Source organism: Dermacentor variabilis, chromosome 2 (genome assembly GCF_050947875.1).
Source record: "Dermacentor variabilis isolate Ectoservices chromosome 2, ASM5094787v1, whole genome shotgun sequence".
NCBI lineage: Eukaryota > Metazoa > Arthropoda > Arachnida > Ixodida > Ixodidae > Dermacentor > Dermacentor variabilis.
In genome coordinates, this window is record NC_134569.1 from 186,789,034 (window position 1) to 186,808,135 (window position 19,102).

The 19,102-nt window shown below is 45.1% G+C and overlaps 1 long non-coding RNA gene across 1 annotated transcript in view; it reads right to left on the reverse strand.

Moving 5' to 3' along the window:
* The window catches only part of LOC142571104 (uncharacterized), a 636,802-nt gene extending 618,531 nt beyond the window's left edge, over positions 1–18,271 (reverse strand). Inside the window, exon 1 of the long non-coding RNA XR_012825753.1 lies at positions 18,116–18,271. This is a non-coding gene — a long non-coding RNA (uncharacterized LOC142571104). The remainder of the gene's footprint in view (positions 1–18,115) is intronic.
* Between the last annotated feature and the right edge of the window lie 831 nt (positions 18,272–19,102).

Here is a 19,102-nt window from a genome sequence, read left to right on the forward strand (position 1 = left end):
GCGGGCTCCATGATAGGTCGCGGCCGATGATTACACCTAAAAAAACGGTGTTTCCGTGGATTGCTTGCCTATTGCTTGCAACTGCTTGCCCATTGACACTTGCAGAGTAACGCTTCATTGCCTTGCGTGTGATGTAACAAGGCAGCATTTCTCTGAAGGCAGCTCTAAGTTCTGTTTTCGCAAGTACAGTGATATTAACGTAGCTGCCTTTTGTAGCCGTGCTCGTACCTACAGTCCTGTTACAACAGACGCCCAAATGCAGACGTCATGGCCATATATTGATACTTGAACTGTGTTAGCAAGAGCACTAGCTTGAATATCGTCGGTCTCCCCAATACCCTGCCTTGCGGTACTCTTCGGAACGTTTGGTGTTGAGTCATGGCGCCATCCTCGGTCATCACGAAGAAATGCCTGTTGATCAAATAACTGCACAGCCACTAAAAAGTGCGGCCACCTATCTCGGCTTCAATCAGAGCATCTATAATGGCATAATGTGCTATATTATCATAGGCGCTATTTATGTCTAGGAATAATGCCGTAGTGAGTCGTTTCAGACGTTTTTGATGCTGAACAAACGTAACCAAATTGATGACATTATCTACAGAGGAGCGCCTACGCCGGAAGCCAGCCATAGCATCTGGGTACATGTTGTAATTTTCCAGCTACCATTCCAGGCGCATCAAAATAATTCTTTCCGTTATTTTTCCTATGCAACTGGCCAGAGCGATGGGGCGGTACGATGACAAGTTTAACGGTGATTTACCAGGTTTGAGAAGTGGAACCAAGCGGCTGCATTTCCATTCACGTGTAACCAAACCGTTGCGCCAAGACTCGTTGTAATGGTCTAGCAGCATGAGTCGTGCTTTATGCCCAAGATTGGCGAGCGCCGCATAGGTAACGTCGTCCGGCCCAGGTGACGAAGAGCGCCTGCAAGTCGCCAGTGCCGCTTCAAGCTCCTCCACCGAAAATATTACATTCATGCGGGAATCCCGTGGCACAGGAGTGGCACATGGTGTAAGTGCGCATTGGAGCTGCAAGCTGGCAAGTCTTGAGCAGACTTCTTCAGCAATGTCGATTTCGCTGCGACCTTGGTGCAAAGCGAGAGATTTGAAAGGAACACGCTGTTGCAGTGATACGCGAAGTCTACGCACGTTTCTCCATATCTGAGATAATCGCTGACGTGGATCCAACGACTCACAGAAACATTTCCATCTTTGAGATTGTGGTGCATCGATGCGACGTTGAATCTTCCTTTGCATGCCGCCTTGCCTCTCGGCGATCATGGATGGATTTAGCTGTCCTGTATCTTCTTTCAGCCCACCGGCAAATTGCTCGTAGTTGCTGCAGTTCGGCTTCAAATTCTTCAATTTCGGGAAAAGGCTCAAAACTACGCGTAGCCTCTTGCATCGCTTTTTGAATTTCGTGTTCCAGACTTGAATGGTTCCCTTGCTGACATACTCCCTCCATGTGTGACCGAAACGCCGACCAGTCAATTCGCCGGGGGGTCGTGGCGGAGCATTTAGATAGTCCCTTAATCTTCAGGTACGTCGGAATATGGTCGCTTCCATGTGATTCGATGTCTGGAAACCATTGCACGTTTCTTTCAAGACGCCGAGAAACCAAGGTCAAGTCTAGGCAGCTGCTGTACGTAAGCCCGCATAATTATGTCGGACTACTATCGTTGAGGCAGTAAAGGTCGTGCTGTGTGGCAAAGGAAGCTAGTCTCCTTCCCATGGAGTCTATCTTCAAACTCCCCCAAAGTGGATGGTGAGAATTAAAATCTGCGGTGAGAATCGTAGGTCCAGGTGTCGCTGATAGCACGTCGTGCAGCCGTTTAGACTCGGAGCCACTTGAAGGAGCAATGTAAACAGCGACGAGCGTAAACGTAAGCTTATTCGTTTTCACAATTACACAAACGTACCGGTTGTCGTCATGAGGCGGGACTGGGTGCAACACGTATGTCAGATCACACTTAATACATACAATTACCTTGCTCACATCACCAAAGCAGGAGGGCATGAATGCCTTATAGCCAGAAATGCGTACAACATTCTGCACGTTAGGTTCGCAAATCACGAGGATGGGAAAACGGTTTTCGAAGGCAAAATGTCTAAAATCTTAATTCTTCATTTGAGAACATGGGCATTCCACTGCAGTAGAGATGCTTTCTTGACTTCCTTGTAAAAGGGCAGCGAGGGCCGGGCCATGGTGCTATGCGATGCTTTCAAGTACTGGAGTCAGCGCGTCCAGTACTTGCAGTGCGCTACGAGCAGCCGGTGTGTCCATGTTTGTCAGCAGTAGACGCATGACATTCGTGAGCGATTTGAGCATAGCAATCACTTGTCAATCCTTGCCTCACATTTGGTCAACTGTAGTGACATTTGACTTTAAGTGGCGAATCATGTGCTGTGGCTCTGGTGCGTAGCATGTCTTCAGCAGTGCTGGCCACACCTCACTTGATGAAGTATGAAGAGCATGGCTGCTTGTTTCGTTGACATTAGTGCTCTTGCTGGAGATAGATGGAACAGGAGGCGGCATTGCCGGACGAGACAGTTTCCTTGAACCGGAAGAGGATTTTGTAGACTTTCGTTTCCGGGAGTGATGTCGCCTTATCGCTGCAGAAGCATCTCTGTGTGACGCTCCGCCTCTGGCCAATTTTCTCAAGATTTTCTGCGCTTTCAACAGGCGTGCACAGTCTTTTGAGGATGCAGCGTGCGAGCCTTGAGAATTTGGGCACTTGAGCTCTGTTGCACGGCAACTGTCAGTGTCGTGTTGTTCGGAGCATCGTGGGCATATCGTTGTATTTCGGCAGACAGCACTCAGATGTCCAATTATTTGACACGTTCTGCACTGAAGTGGTTTGGGTACGAAAGTTTGTACCACATGCCGAAAGTGGCCGACCTTTACAAGTGATGGTAGGCAGTCACCTTTAAACACGAGCCTCACACAGGTCGACTTGCCAAGGCGCCGAGCTTGTAGTAAGGCAACACCATCTGTCGCAGGTTTGATTAAAATTGGCAGGTCGTTGTCGCTAATCGAAGTATCAATATCATAAACAACACCAGCCGTGGTTTCTTTGTCCTGCGGAATGAGGTAGTCAAGATCGATGTTGCCCAGGAGCTTTGCTGCCATCAAAACATTGATAGCGCTTCGCTTGTGGACATCAATAGCCAGGACCTTCTTTCGAGAATTACTACTGATATCTTTGATTTCTCCTGGGACAAGAGCCTCCAGAGAAACGGAAATGGCTTGTCGATCAAGGCGGTGGAGGTTGTCGGCAGGTGTGTCCGGCACAAAAAGAATTGTGTGCATCGATGGCCTTCGCCGTTGCATGACGGTAGACTTACTTGAGAAAGACCGTCCGCTGATGATTTTTCTCTTGGCCTTCCGATGTACCACTCTCTCGAAGCCTTCGTCATCTGAGGCGTCATCGCTTGAGGAGGAGTACAACACAGTGTCCTCGCTGTCAGCTTGACTAGGAGGGCAATTTCTCTTCCTCGGGCCGGTTCCTGCCGAAGCAGTCACGTCGCGTCGGCATTTTGCCGACTCCACTTCTATTGCCGTGGCAATGAGAGCGGCGTCTCCCAGTAAAACACGGGAAAAAGCCGAAAATACTGCAGCGCGAAGGAACAGTGGTCTCTACACGAATCACTTCGTCTTCGTTTCTCCTACAGACACAAGCACGCCTACACAGCAGTGGTGATAAATTACGAGGGAAAATGCACGACGAGCGCTACAGTCAACACGCTACATGCAGAAACCGCAGAGGAATTAGCTATCGCGCTAGCCATAGCGCAAACACAAGCGGGCATAACCATCAGTGATTCCCAGATGGCGATACGAAACTTTGCCAATGGTCGAATCTCCCCAGAAGCACTACGGCTCCTACAATTAGGTAATAACCATGACAAAAATGTCGATTTCATCCGGACACCCGCTCACACACTACCAGACAGTACCAATGAGGCGGCGCACCGCATGGCTCGAGAGCTTACGGACCGAACCTCGGTTAGCCCCGCCTGACCGACTACCGATGAGTGGGAGTGGAAAGATTCAATGACCGGATTTCATGAAATTACACAGCACCATAGATTGCAGAGGCACACATTTCCGCTGCCGCACCGAAAATTTCGCAAAAATCAATCGGTTGAATGGCGGCAGTGACAGACCAGATCCTATTTTAGTCCAGCTATTATGCACCTAACAGACCCACATTTATACATGACTGACAAGTGCAGACATTGCGACTCTAGAGCCACCCTGGAGCATATCCGATGGGAATGTAAGGAATACATAGTAACATTGGTGCAGCCTCAAACAGCGGCAGCCTGCGCGCGAGTTGAGAGTCTGCGTTGCTCAGTTCGGACCTGCCGCACCAACTCTGGGCCTTCCAGCGAGCCGACGAAGCCGCCAAGGGCCAACAACCTTTGGCCAAATCCTAGGCAGGGTCCAGGCCCACCCCGCGAAATCGCAGGGCAGTCAATAAAGTATTTGAATGAATGATTATTCGAAAGACAAATCGGAACGGTTTGTATCAGGAAAAAGAATGCAGAAACAGCGTTTATTTTTTTCAGCTATGATAAAGGAATCTATGAGTCAGTTTTCGTTGAAAACTAGAGTTAAGCAATGTCTTCGTTCATCGAGGGATCCTTGGATCAGAAGCAAATGATGCGTGCAGTTTCAGAAAGGAAAATCTTGTTAGGAAGCTTAGAGGAAAACCATTTAACGATACTCTTAGGTATATTGGATAAAAACTAATATAGCAGGGCCTGTCCTGAAACACACTAAATGGATTATGCAAATAATATAAAAGTATTATGCAAATAAAATTAAGAGAACCGATAGCAATATCAGAATAAACTGAGAAATAATCAAGGAATTTTATTACAATAATCATCCTAATTCACACTCAATCAGCATAACCTATGATCAATATAGATACACGGATTCTAATAACGTAGTTAATGCGTTCAGTTCTCCCTTTAGCACCACAGCAGATACGGTGAATAGTGCACATTCAAAACTACCACTGCCTGGGCTTTCGCACAGTCCTGATTACTTCTTATTGTATCGCACACTAGCAGCAGAAGTTAAAGAAGTTATCTCTAAAAGCTGCTGGCCCAGATCTCAACGTAATTTCCTCTTCCAAAGTAAAACTTGTATTGAAAGAACTGTCGCCAATGTTGTCCGATCTAATTAACAAACCTTTTTTCACCAGCTGTGTTTCCAACAAAACTGGAGGTCGTAAAAATAATTCCCTTTTTTAAGAAAGACGACAGCGAATGCCTTAACTTTTACCCAAGATGCATTTTACCATTCTTTAGCAAAGCAACTGAAAAACTAATCTACAATTGTTTAATAAAATACTTACAAAGGTTTAGCTTATGATTCTATCATCAATTTCGTTATCGACAAGGCTTTTCTCTGAAGTTACACTAACCACTTTTACTGTGAGAGTTACACTAGCAATAGATGAGGACATAATATTTAGAGCTCTGTTTATCGATTGCACTACGGCCTTTACTATAAATAATCGTGACATACTTTTTCATAGACTAGATTTGTACGGCATATCTGGACAATCTTTGCAAATGATTCAAAGTCATCTTACCAGGCTAACCGGTAACCAAGCTAACCGGGCGCAGTTTGTTCACGTAAATGATCTCTAAACACAAAAAATTACTAACATGGACGTTCGCGAGGAATCAGTCTTGGGGCCTCTTCTGTTTTTCTTATTCGTTAAAAACTTTTCTCTTCGATTGAAACATGCTAACAGTGTACTATATGCTGATGATAGGACATTTGATATTACGCAAAGGAATTCACTTAGTGTTCAACACCTACCAATTGTCCATTTAAACAACGTCCGCTCAAGGTGCGTAACAAATGCATCCCGTATCAATCCATCGCACGTAAAATTATTGGCACTTTTTCCCCCTCGGTTGTTACCAAACATTTCTTCATTAGAGGCAATACTTAGCGCACAGTTCATTGGTCCATTTGAATCTGCAGCCTTGTTTAGGAGTCATCTTACATGAACATATAAATTTCATAAAAACGCTCAGTCACTGATTCAGAAAGCTTTTCTAGGCATTCTTGTTATTATCAACACTTCGTTGGACTTTCGAACAAAAATCGTTCTATCTTAATATCATGCGTTTATTAATATACTTCGTTCGCATTTCCTATCTTCGTCTGGCAATGCGTATTGGTTGCATCTTGTAAATCCCGAATGGTTTTAAGACATGGCCACCTCCAACCTATTTTCACCTGATTCAGTTCCTCTATTTTTTAACCTGAACATTCCATGTCTGCGCAACCTTTGTAGTCATAGATTACTGATCGTCATGTCTCCTCATATACATAATGAATTGCGTATTGTCAGTTTTATTGATACTATTAGTTTCGTGAATAGCAATAGCAGTAGCTTTTCCATTAACTATGTTCTGCCCAGTGCGTAAAAAACACGGCAGACTAACAGCAAGACATTCGTGTATACCCTTTTTGAACACGTTAGCATATGACTAAAAATGATGTACAGTGCACCGATTCCACCGTCGCTGAGCATTTGACTTTTTAGATAATTTATTGGTTCGGTACTTGTGTTCCTGCTCATGCTCACATTATTTTAAACAATTCTTCATTTACCGTTATTTTCCACTGTAATATTGAAGTATTTCTTGTGTAATGTACATATTTTCCAGCAGTCCATAATTCTCTAGTGAATATTGTACTCTTCCCCTGGCTATATTCAAAGCGAATCATTCTTTGCGCACTTTCCCGCGTTTGGCGTAGCTGCCTGTCTGCGGGATGCTGTTGGCTTGGTCACTATATGAGTGGATATATATCCATTGATATATGTGCAAAGGCTAAATGAAGGCACCGCGAAGTGGCTCCTATAAACCTTGTATGGCTTACTACGTGTGTCCAGCTCTGTTGTGCCTAACAAAAAAATAACTTCCTACGTAAAAACGGAACCTACAACTATCATTTACTGGTGATCAATTATGTTTTTTTTAAATGCTGCTCTGCGCACCACTATCACAACGAAGTTGCTTCGCTTGTTTGCATGGTGTTATTTTCTTTCTTCGATCTTTTCTCAGCCTTGAATTTGAAGGATTTTGAAAGGAAGGAGGAGCGCGCAATACCACCTAGTCGTGGCATTCCGGGGCAGCGTGGTGCCCATACCGCAAGACGCCCACATAGTACATGCACAAACACCATGTTTCCTCCTATCCTACAGTGGAAATGGGAGCATGAAGCCGGAGTGCAACGGGGTATGCGGCTCACTGAGCGGCTAGGCAGGGGAGACCATTGCAAGATTTGGTTGCGAAGGGTTGCGTCGGCTGCGTCTCCCCTCCCCCCCTCCCCGCCCCCCATCGCGGAACCTTATCGCGTTTCCATTACCGCTATAATGGTGGTGGCGGTGGCAGCGCCGTCGTTAATGAGGCTGCGAATAATTGCCCACCACGCGTAATTAACTCCTACTGTTGGGAGGCGGCGCTTCACGTCGCTTGTTTGCGTGAATCTATAGAATAGCTTGCGGACAGTGCTGGCGGTCACTGCTGTTCTCGACCACCGCTTTGCGCGCTTGGCGAGAGTGTAGTACGGTGACTGGGGGGCAACTGCCCCGAGATCACAGTTATTGTGCAGCGACTCGAATGGAAGCCATTATTTTAGACATCACCGCTGGTGGCGGTGCCTAATCGGTTCCCTAGTCATCACTGCGGCTTTGTAATGCCCAGTGCTGCATTTCAATAGAGGCGCCACTTTGAGCAACCTGACAGGCCACGCATCAGGGCGTTCAACCCCTGTGTGAACATATCATATGTATCAGGTATGATTAATTGGCTGTGTGGGGCAGCTGGGCGGTAATGAGTATACACGGTGCTTGTCTTATTATCTCTCTCACTAGCCTGTCTTTCTTCTTGCACATTATAACAGCTTCCAGATAATGTGGACGACATGCGCACATGCTGCAATGATTAGCAAGAAGACTACCTTTCAATTTCTATACGTTACTGCTGTGTTCTCTGAAGCCACCAGTTATGCATCTTACGGACTGCGAGATGCAGTATTTGCCGTCGCTCAGAGGGATCGCGTGGACTGCATCATCTACACAATGAGCGTACCCGGATTTGCGGCTCTTTGGACAACCCTCGTAATTTCCTTTTCTAGGCATTTGCTCCTCTTGCAGACAAAAACAAGCTTGTTAGGCGCACAAAGAACTACTGATACTTGGGCGCGGCCTGCTATTATTTTAAGATTATTGGAAACATTCAGAATCTACGAAACGATAGCAACTTTATGCGCTTCATGACTGCGCCCATCATTGCGGGTGGTTAGTCTTTCAAAGCAGTGCTTCAGAAACTTCGAAGAGCGTCAAAAATGAACTGCCCGCAATGATGAATACTTCGAGGCACTGCTTCGATAACTATACACTCGCAGTGAAGAACCCACTGATGGATCATGTAAAGAAGCATGGTTTCATACATTCACTAGGTTTCTCATAGCTTTAGAAAGATAGCAGGTCACGCAAATGTGTCAGTAGATTTTTGTGTGCCTAACATGTTTACTGGGCTCTGCAAGAGAAGCATGGCTACACATTAAGGAAATTTGCACTCTTCAGGGCGATTCACTGTGTCTAACTCACCCGCTTACACCAATAAAAGAGGATGTTAGAGAGAATTAATGCATTCACTTGAAATGGCGGTATGTTGGAATTACACTCTTTCCACAAATGGGTATTTAGCCAGTATTGTACCCTACGTTTTCCTTTCTACAGCGATATCACCTATTCTCTTTCAACGAGTTCTTTGGATCCCTGCCTGTGATACCAGTGTCCGTCGAAGAAATCTTACGTCCTTTGCAAGACAAAGAAAAAAAATGTAGCGTAGTACACCGAGATTCCAATCGAACTACGCGCCTACAGATAGTCATTCGGAAATATTACCTCTCAACCATTCCGCCGACGTTACGTCACCAAACAATACACCTCCTGGAGAGATCGCGGTGGTGGCTCTAGCTGCTCTGATAGGCTGTCGGTATGCCTCGTCAGCTTATCTACGTAACCCGACTCAAACCTGGGAAAATTGAGGTGAAGCTCGCAAAAAAAAAAAAATATTGAAAGGTAAGATATGACAGGAGCCCAAATAGCTGTGTCTCCTCACTTTAATAGTGGGTGGCGCCACCACACACATTATATGCTATGTTTTCATCTGCGCGAGGTTGCTCTCCGCCTACCTGCTGCGAATGTTTACTCCAGTCGATACCGAAGGACACATGGGAAACTTAATGCGCATCAAATTGAACCGCCGCCAATCCTATACACTAAAAAGAACAAGCGCCTGTGAACTGTGATTGGCTGACGCGCAATGATTCGGTGCCGCTTGGTAGCTTTATTATAGACCAACGCGGACCTCAAAGAATTTAAACAGCGAGTGGTAAAACGCGAACGGCCGGTTATGAAATAAAATAAAGAGGCCCATGTCTCTACTTCACCACCGGGGACACCTCACAGATGAAGCAGCAGGATCAGTTCCGTATCCTACTGTGTGCTTATGACAAGTTCAAATAATGACTGGAAGGTGACCGCTTGGAAAGCACGTAGGCCCTTTCACTTCATAGAAAATTTGAAGAGCGAAAGCATCCCTGCAATCCGTAAATTGTATGTTTGGCGCATAACACCCTTTTAGCACCTGAAAATAATACGGGGAGCCATAAACGTGGGTCTGCACCCATTTTGAATATTTTTGAGAAACGTATTGGCGGAGAAAATGTGTTTTGACCTGTAATCCACCCTCTAGGTTGCAACTTTTGTTAATGCGTAGAAAAGAAAGTAATGAGTGTTGTTCAAAGCAGCGTAAATTCGGGTACATTGAGCGTCCTCCAAATTTTTTCATTTTTCCTGGGCGTTCTTCTTCAGTCGGGAAAATAAACGGGTCAGAAGTAGCTGGCTGAAAACATGCCAGTTTTAAATCTATGTAAATTTTCTCAAATTCCTTATTGACAGCACGCTATTTAGAGCCGCAATTAAATAAGAGCTAATTGCAATCATTAATTAATTCAGTGACGTGAACAGGCATCATTGGTGGCTTATCTACTCGACTGGGAACGATAGCCGCTTAGATATTTTCGTGTGCAATGGTCGGTATGTGTTTTTTTTTTAAAATAACGCGAGATGCGGTATAGCTGAGACACCGTGAATGTAGTCCAAACGAGGAGGGCCTGCTCCGGACAGGCGTCCGTTCCACTTCGCTCCTCGAATGGTCAGTTCGTGTGTCCAGTGAGCTACGAACATCTTGCTATGTGGTGAACGCGGTTTAAATCGTGGATACTGGATATCAAAGGCGTGTGACGTAATGATAACGCATTTCTCTCAGATTTAAGGCTAAATTGCTACTGAAAGATTTGTTATTGCGAAGGAACATTTCTTCGGTGCGTAAATGCAAAGTGGAAGTTAGAAAGAAATAATCTTTTAAGCACTGCTGGGCAGTAATGAAGATACATGTATTTTCGATATTTTTTTAAATACTCTTTGGCTATCTTGTATCTGTATCATGATACGTCTGGCAAGACGTGTATCAGTATCTGTATTTCCGATGCATGAAAAAAAGTATCGTGTATCTTAAGATAGAAGATACTTTTATACAAGATACTTTTTACAAGATAATTTTTTACAAGATAATGTATCTTAATATACAAGATACTGCTATCGAAACATCACCACGCGAAATTATGAACGTCGGCAGAACTGCGCTTCTCGAGCTGATGATGCTGCCACTATGCCACCTGAATTTCCACTGGCACAGTGTTTTCTATTGTTTGACCTTAACAAGTAAGTTGGCAACAGTTCATGTTTAAATGTCATATCCATTAGTGGTGCCGCTTGTATCGTGTTTCTACATTTTCACTGTGATTGTGTGACACCGAACCGCCTTTCTATTTTATTTGGACATGTTTTTTTGTTGTTTTAGTTTTGGCTCACCCTCCAAGTTCTTAATGTGGTAAATCACAAGGTAGTCGGAGCTACAAGTGCCAGTAGTGCCCACAGTGGCGGTATCCTGCGACAATGTGTGCCACTGCAATGCGCACGAAGCGTTTTTGGGCTGCACGAATTTTCTTGTAGAAGAAAAATTGTAAGAGCATTGCACGTTAATAAATATGTCGCTAACAACTGCTTTGTGCCAGTAGATAAGTAGAATATGAAAGGTCATTGCAGCTTTATGTGCTCCCTCTATACACGATCCAACAACAATAACAAGAACATCGCTACCAGCCGTGTTGCTGCGGTACACCTGAGCGGTTCTCCAGTGTTGCGTAAACGGTAATACGCTTACCGACAAGTAAAACGCCAAAGCGGTATTTGCGCCATCGTGCAGAAACGTCTTATTGAAGTCCTTGTAATTCAATGACGACCCGCTAGCTGGTCAGAAAACATAGCAGCGACTCCCTTCAACTACAAAAGCGACAAGCAAAAATTGCTGACAATGCAGCGTGTAAAGAGCTCTCGTGTTAAACATCTACAGCGACTCCAACAAATTGTTTCGGAATGAAAAAATTTTCTTTGAGCAAGAAAGACAAAAAATTTTGAGATACTACCAGCCATTTGATTGAGGTGACAGAAGGTTGGTCGGAGTTAAAAAATTTCCGAGCAAACACTTTGGCGCATACGTGTTTGCTGCTACATGATATACATCTATAATAAGATATTTGAAAGTGTATCGAAGTCTCTTTAAGATACGAACGGAAAGTATTGTATGGCATACAATAATTGCGGTAGTACCTTTTTCTATATCTCAAATACTTGCTGCCCGAATATCTTGTATCGTATCATGATGGAGTTGCAAAGTATCTTTGCCCAGATTTGCGTGTAGGTGACTGCAAAAGCAGGTCGAACAACAGGCAACGAAGCACGACGGATAATGTCGGACACATCAAAATATGTTCACTACACGTCCACGTAAATAAAGATGGAAGTTGATGAGAAATACGGAACTCTCCAGATCACACGTCGCTTCCAAGTTCTCCTATCCAGCGGACTTTTCTACAATACACCTGGAAAGTAATCGCTTCCTTGCGTCATATGATCGCACGCCTAAGCTGTAGGTGTCCAGCAATCAGTGCGTCTTATGCGTAACAGCTAACACGTCACTATATTCATTGCACAAAGAAACACCTAAATTCTCCTAAGCTGCAAATGATCAACCAAACTTTTCAGTATCAGGTGCGTTTATGCAATTCAACTTTCGCGACCTGAACGAGTTATCTAAGGCACTGGCAGCTGACGTCTTCTTCCGCAAACTTTGCTGGTGAGGTTTACGTGCTGGCACTTTAAACTAAAAGTTTTAACTTGTGCCGCAGATATTTCTGGTGCTAGAAATTTTGAATACAGTAGCCCACCTATGTAAAAGAACAGGGAGCGCCGAGCTCGTATCCATAAGATGCCTAACAAAGTTGTCCCAGTACTAAGAAGTTTTGTAACTATATTCCCAGATTCCTAAACTGTGTGACACTCCCCCATTACTAGACCACTGAATATTCCAATTTTCCATCCTACTCGGAAACACGGCTATGCTACTTGAACTACCTTTATTTGGGGAAAAGTACTTTACCTCTTGGGCGCACGATTTTACGTAGATACACGCATAATTCTTGTGAAAAACTTGTAATCCAGCCGAAAACCACCAAAACTACTACTCAGGCGATCTACTGCCTATAAGTGGTCTTTCATTTTGGAGTCACTTTCATTTGGTCTGCTCTCTGTTGACAGTATCTTCTTCCTACGCTCTCGGAAAAGCACACAGCGTGCTGAGGGTTGCAGTGGATATTTAGGGCTTGGCCAAAGACGTGTTCTATGGCGTAAGGAAAACGAAAAAGAAAGAGCGCCGGGGCAAGAATGATGACCGGACGGCCTTAAATATGAGTCGGAGTGCGGATACCCCAAATAACAAACACGCAGCTGTATTCATCGCACCAAAACACGGAGAGCCCCTGTTTTGTCAGCCGAAGGGTGCGTTCTATAAAAATAAAAACGATAAATGCATTTTGCAAGATGACGCATTTGACTCTTCGTTGCGCACAGGCTGGCGCAGTGTGTACATAGCCTGCCTTACATTCGATACCGACACTGTGAAAAGTTCACAAACGCAAAAAGGGGGGAGGTCATTCGCGGTACATTTCACAATTTACCTACACAGAAAAAAAACAGAATGGCTTTGATAAGGCAGTCACTGATGTTATTTGTACAAAATCTGTTGAATTAGAGAGGAAAAACGAAAAGTTAGCCAACTGATCACGCCATATTCAAAATGCGGCTGTACGATGCTTATAAGCTTATGAAATTTTAAAATTAAAAGAAAAGAAAATAAGCTAGGAATTTTGCAACACAAAATTATATTACTGTTTGCATTCATTCCACTGAGATTAAATTCTTATTCATTCCCTGACTGTAATCTTTTTCTCTTTTGTCTAGGGACAGGTTGAAGCAGATTTGAAATGAAGATTAAAAATGAACATTGAATTAGGTAAAGTTATTGAGCTTCATTTTACGATCACCATTACTAAACAAAATCAATGGATAGACCTAGAAGGGCACTTTCATGACATCTTATTAGCGTAAGCACACCTCATTAAAGTCGCGACAGTGCAAGGATTTATTGCCCTCATCCCCATCTGTAAATATCATCATTCTTTTCTGGCGTGTCTTCCTAGCCCCTATGCCTCAGATATTTGCAATATAAATGTCCTCCATTCTTCACGCCACGAAAATACAAATCTCTATTGGTAATTTCAAGTGAGCGATGCTTCGAAAAGCGAAGAACTATGCTTGCTAAATTTCTAAGTGGCAGTGATTACGCTTACAATTTGTATTACGTCTCATTTCCTATAAAAAAAAACAAACCATGAAACAGGGTACACATGGGTGCCTTGACATCATTTGTGGCTAATTGAAGTTGGCATGTGGGCTTACACGATGGGTCAGGTATCTGCTACTTCCCCATGAAGCATCCAGAAACAAATTCGATTAAATTCATAACGCATAAGAGTGGCCTCGGATACTACAGGTCACACCGTTAATTCTCGTAGTGACTATGTGGGCGACCTCATCCACATAGTCTGAGGGATCTCGCTGACCCGTCGAGCATGAGCTACATAACACGGATTCTAATAAGAATACAGAAAACTTGAAAAGCCTGAGACATCTATTTCGGAACAGCTTACTACAGAAAACAATGCTCCTTGCCGTCTGGCATGGTAGTTCATGACGCCTTTTGTTTTTCACAAAAGAAGACTGGCATAAGTGATCTTCTGTACACAAGTGTGATTTGGGAAACATCATAACAGGCTCGTGCACAACCACAGCCGTAACCGATTACTTGCTGTTCAAGACGCTGTTTCCGTATTCATGACAAATAATATTTTCTGGAACGTTATTCGTTGGTGGAGAGCAAGAGAGAGAGAGAGAGAGAAAACAAATAGAGTAAAGGTAGGGAAGTCAACCAGACGAGCGTGTCTTTTGCTACTTTGCAATAGGGTTAAGAGAAACGGCAAATAGAAAGAGGAAAAGAGAAGAAAGAAAGTCATAGAACGAGCACGCACTACGCGCGCCAAGTAGGACTCACATCGGGATTATAATCAGCCACTGAGGCTGGTGTTCCTCATAAACTGCTGTAGCACCCGAATACATTTCTACGCCATTGACGGATGCGGCCAAGGTCCAAGAATTTTTGTTTCAGACAATGTCGTATGGTCCAGTCGGCTTTGTATGGTCTGTAAATAAAATCACTGGATGTTGTATTGAGGGCAGTGCTGAGTAGATGTTCGATAGTTTCTTTAGATCCGCAAGTGTTGCACGTTGGTGTATCGGCTATTCTTTGACTGCACAAATAAGCATTCGCAAATGTCACATCAAGCCATAGGCGCTAAAGCAGCGTTGCATCCGCGCGGGAGAGGTTAGTTCGCACTCGCAACCCTAACAAAGGGTTTAATGTACGTAGGCGGCAATTAGAGACGCTCAGAGAGCTCCAGTAAGCTTTACTCGTGCGAGCGAGCAAATGAGGTCCCCTTGCACCACCCGTCATCTTTAGCGGAATTAAAATAGCCATGGTGCCTCGATTGGCAGACGGGGCAGCCTTGTCAGCTAGGCCGTTACCGATAATGCCACCGTGACCCGAAAGCCAGTGAAAGGAGACACCATGCCGTTTACAAGACCATAATGGTTACCTTATCTTACAAAAGAAAGGGGAAAAATTGAGATATCGTCTTCTACCATGCACAGTGACGTAAAGCAGATTTCACGCTCTGAATAGCCGTTTTTGAATCACAGAGGCCACCAATTTATCTGCTTGTTGGCCATTGAAATAGGTCACAGTGGCACGGGTACTGAAGGTTCCGCCAGCTTATACGTTATGTCTGATAACTTGAATTTCATCGTGACTCATATTGCTCGAATGACAACAGGCGAGGTCTAATCGTCAGCATAAATATGCGTGTGCTCTCGGTCGGTCTCGTGCAATAAGAGCAGCGTCATATGCTCCAAAGCCACTGCAGAATTGTTGGATTTCTTGGCAATCGCTGGAGCAGCCAGGGTCACTTGGTTTTGTCGAAGGTACCAAGGGAGGAGGTCAATGTCTCGCCGGTTGTGCATACGTTGATGTTATGCTCTAGTGGTGAATGGTGATCAGTGGCGAAAACGTGGCTCGGGGTCGCTGTGCCGGCAGGTAAGCCAAGCGAGGGTCGGGGGCCCTTGAGAGGTGACGAATGTGCACTATGAGCGAGTTTAGTGATACGTGAGCTGGAGCCTGACGTTCTCTGGCGATGGTTGCTGATGTTGAGGTGCAACGAGAACAAAACCCAAAGACGTGCTTACTTACGGCTTGGCCCTGTAGGCTCTCTGGAGCCCCGAATATTGCTTTTGAATGCATTTGATAAAACTGACAGACTGCAACGCAGAAATCCCAGGAATAGTGCTCTGTACAACTGCAATATGGCTGGCCCAGGGCACCCCTAGCTTTCCCGCAGAGGAATATGAAATCCTGAGCAGTAGCATAAAGCTGCTTCAAATAGACACAGTGGGTGCTCCACGATATGTTGCGATCGAGAAATGTATGTCGCTATGAGATTTGATGTTCTTTCGTTTGAAACATGCAGTTCGCGCTGGCCTCAAGGATTCCGAGGTGATGATGAGAACACACATGGTAACTTAGGGGGCACAGTAGCAAATTGGTAGCACGTTACGAGCCGTTCAACGCCTGACATGCACCGAGGCGTCAACGACAGGAGGGCGTTGACACCGTTAAAAAGAACACGAAAAAATGTGCACTTGCACAAAGAAAAAAAAAATATCAACCACCTTCACATACTCTGTGAAGGTGGTTGATAAGCGAAGCTGTTTAGTACACGACACGGAGGTGACACATAACTTTTAACAAAGGTACGAACTCATTCATTGCCTTGATGGCTGGTCATCGTGACGAAAGGTACGCACACTCATTTATTGTCTTGATCGGTGGTGATAATTTCACTCGCAACTGCAATCACATTCTTTAATAATGTCAAATCGATGCACGTACGCCGCTGGGTGGTCGGTTGGGCCGGATCGTTGTGGCATCGCAAGGGATATGTTTGCAACACGGAACGCGTAAATCGCTCCCTTTTCGGTGCTGACACATCCACATTGAAATCACCGACAACGACGACAGGGGTAGTGTCACTGCAGCTAATTCACGGAGAGTGAGTAGCCATGAATCTTATAGGACTATGAGTCATTCTATTTTTTGCTTCTTTACTGGGCTATGAGCCATCGCTCACGGGGGTATGAGCCATTGATAATGAAGGTTTTTGACATGCCGTTCGGTATGCTGTATGCACGATTAGAAATAATTTAAGTACTCTTCGCTTCACTTTGCTGAGTGCTTGTAGCTTCAGCCTTAGCGGGCCGTAAGCCATTGCATTTTTTGCTTGGTTACGGGAGCATGATTGCTTACTGGGGTGTGAGCTATTGCTGCTGATGGTTTTTGTTCACGGAGAACGAAAATGCACGGAATCCTAGCCTCCCCCGCCCCCCCATATACAGCTTCTCTGTAAAAAAGAAAAAAAAAGGGCTCCTCCTCTCCCCACCGTCGTAAAGTAGAAAACCAAATTACGAGGGAAAATAGGACTAGCTTGAAAACCTCGGAAAATGCAACGATAACAATGAACAGCGGGGAACAAAAAACAAAAGGACTACGCGCCACTAATTCACAGCCAGAAAATCACGACCACAAGGTGGTGTTGGCAGTGGCTTGTTTTTATATCCTTCAGAACGGTCCCTCATGGAGACCCTATGAATTACAAACAAGCAAGTATTCCAGCCGATTTGCCCAACCGTCAAGAACTAATAGCGCTACCGCGGATTTACTTAACGTGCACACTCAAAAGCCTACAGACGCAGAAAGCCAGTGTAATGCGATGAACGGCGCACGACTTTCTAATAAGCGACGCTTACGAAACGTGTCTTCCGTGTCGGAAGATATTATCGCATGTGCCAACAGTATAGTCGCGCTTACGTGAATACGATAGCGCCGTATCGCATTCGATAGCGCATCCTGGTAATCTTGTGCAAGAAAGTTTGCATGTGGCGCATACCCTTTCGCGCAATACAAGTGACAACGTACTTCACGCGAGTTCGTTGCGTCTGTGAGTGTGGGAGAGCCACAGGCTGGCAGCCTTCTGTTACCCATTCATCCCTCGTAAACACTGGCGTATCGCCTGGCGTTTGCATTCAGCGCGTGAGTAGACACACCTATTTCAATCTACGCTCTGCTTGCGCGTTTCGTCCTTCAAGCGCATTACCGCCATTTACATTGATGCCACTGTCGCATTCACCGCAAACGCTGCTACTGAAAGAACAGGTGACAAGGCTTTGTTATTCTTTACATAAACAGAATGTAGCACGGTTTCATCACGCCCGCTGTTCAGGTTCTTGATAACTTGCCCTGCAGTGTCGCCCGAACTGAAGGCGGAAACCACGTGCTCTTTATAGTAAGCAGCGCTGTTCGGACAAGATAATTTTGCTACACATTAAACAATGAGTGGCAGAAAAAAAAAAGGACACGCCATAATGTGAGCTTACCACTGCCGCTAGGAACGTGGCTCACAGTTGACGATGTCGATCCTCTCGTCCCGAAACCACAGCCTCGTGCGGTCCGGGCACCCAGCGACCACGCGTGGCGTCGACGCTCTCGTATATCCGACAAAGGAAGGGCGGAGCCGGTGCACGGGGCCCAAGCGGGCGCAGCGTCGACTGAGCCGGCGGCTGTTGGTGCAGCGAGAGCTCGCTCCCAGTCGGCGGCGTTGCACGTCCTGCCGCTAGCGGCGCCCGGCGCGTGGCGCGATCCGCGAACGCGTGGTCGCGACACCCGCGTCGCTTTTCGCTACGGCTCTTTCCACCATTGAGGGAGGGCGCAACGCCACGTGTACGGTGTGTGCGTTTCGGTACAGATTGAACGCTTCGAAAAGGTAGGACGAATTACACTCGGCCTAGTACACTTACTTACCTCCCTATAGGATGCTGGAAATTGTGGTGAAACTCTCTGTGGTGTTTGTTCCTCGACGTACGTTCTGTGTAATAAGCGCGCTAGCACTCTGCTTTTATTTCGTTCCCTTCAAAATTGATCATGTGTTACACTTTTTGGTTTATGTCTCCTCAACTGCAAACATGTTTTCACACGGGCTTGGTCTTGAAAGAACGCAGTATTCTTTAAATAAATAAATAAAATAATTAATTATTCATTCAGTCCATTCAACAACAAGCTGAAAGGCGTTTCATTGATTTTGCATTGAATTATTGGTTGGTTTGGTAAGTCATTAGCTGTCACATGTCAGATCTGAACATAGGTTATTATGGACGGATGCTGAATGATACAGATAATTCTGCGCTATGTTGGTCTGTTTGGCATGTGAAAACAATATTCGAATCCAAGGCACCTGTTGGAACGTATAGGAAATGAACCTTTCGTAAACCTGATAATTAAATTTTGTACAGCGTGTGGCGATGGCGTTTCTGTCCATAAGATGCAACGTGTAATCTCGTGCAGCGTTTATTCTTTTGCAGCGCAAA